The sequence below is a fragment of the Mandrillus leucophaeus genome, unplaced genomic scaffold (assembly GCF_000951045.1).
Source record: "Mandrillus leucophaeus isolate KB7577 unplaced genomic scaffold, Mleu.le_1.0 Scaffold608, whole genome shotgun sequence".
Lineage (NCBI taxonomy): Eukaryota > Metazoa > Chordata > Mammalia > Primates > Cercopithecidae > Mandrillus > Mandrillus leucophaeus.
Genome location: NW_012106564.1, coordinates 890,989 through 892,260, shown reverse-complemented (window position 1 = coordinate 892,260; position 1,272 = coordinate 890,989). Strand labels below are relative to the sequence as shown.

At 45.8% G+C, this 1,272-nt stretch overlaps 1 protein-coding gene across 1 annotated transcript in view; it reads left to right on the top strand.

Moving 5' to 3' along the window:
* The first annotated feature begins 771 nt into the window (after positions 1-771).
* The window catches only part of TFG (TRK-fused gene), a 38,954-nt gene continuing 38,453 nt past the window's right edge, over positions 772-1,272 (top strand). The window contains exon 1 of the mRNA XM_011999893.1: positions 772-923. The gene's annotated coding sequence lies outside the window, so the exon portion shown is untranslated. The remainder of the gene's footprint in view (positions 924-1,272) is intronic.

Sequence of the window (1,272 nt, the reverse complement as noted above, 5' to 3'; positions counted from 1 at the left end):
GCGCTTACGGGAATAAGTTGATTGGGGTCACTGAATTGGAGCCTGGTTCCTTGGCTAAGTCAACGCTTAAGCGCCAGCTGGAGGCCCAACCTGGTTTTATAGTGATGATTCTAGCTAATTTTAAGAGTTTGCTTTGCTGGACACTAAAGTAAGTATTTGAGATGCAGTGTCTCATTTAATTATCACAAGGATGCCTCCAAATTCAGATATTGTTATTTTCATTTCGAATGTGTTGAAAGTGAGCCTTCGAGGACTTAAGATCACATCGCTGGTAGTGGGAATCTTGACCGTCTTGCTACACTGCCTCTGAGGCAGGGTTTGAGGCCTGTTGCCTTGTTTAGAATAATTACAGGTTGACTTGACTTAGTATTTCTCGAAGGAAACTGCTCCCCTCAGCAGGTGCCTAAGCCACAGCCTCTGAAATTGAGCAGGGTCTTACCCTTACAGATAGCAGAACCAGAAGTATGGCCACTGAACCTAGATCCTGGTTCAGGAGGAAGGCTTTTTATATGACCTTGAGCATGTCAGATTATTCCCAGTGCTGAGAAAAGCGTTCCTGTTGGAGGGTTATATTATATAAGTTAGAGGCCGAGACATTTCTGGACTTCAGAGGGGCCGGGGCAGGGACAAGATGGGAGAAGAGCTTGTTGTAGGGCTCCTACTGGCAGTTCTAGGAGCTAGTTGTTAATACCAGTCTCTACTTTGGAAGAGAAAACGAGTACCAGAATTCTGTATATGAAGTAATGTTCGGATGGGATTTCCCCTTGAGAGGAAACTTTTGTTGCACACTTACTTTTGAGATACTTTTGTGTTTACTCTGGGGAGATGACTGCACGAGCTAACAACAGCTTTAGGAAAGAAGCACTGGTGCCTGGCCACAAGATGTTTACAGTCAGTGGGAAACACAAAAAGTGAATTTGCACGCAAACACATGGAAGTTAGAAAGTATACGTGACTCAATTTTTTATTTTTTTTATTTTTTTGAGACGGAGTCTCAGGTTGGTGTGCAGTGGCGTGATTCCCCTGGCTCACTGCAACCTCCACCTCCCGGTTTCGAGCGATTCTTCTTCCTCAGCCTCCTGAGTATCTGGAATTACAGGCGCGGGCCACCACGCCTGGCTAATTTTTGTATTTTTAGTAGAGACGGAGTTTTACCATGTTGATCGTCTGGTCTTGAACTCCTGACCTTGTGATCCGCCCGCCTCGGCCTCCCAAAGTGCCGGGATTACAGGTGTGAGCCACCGCGCCCGGCCTTCAAATTTTAAATCCATT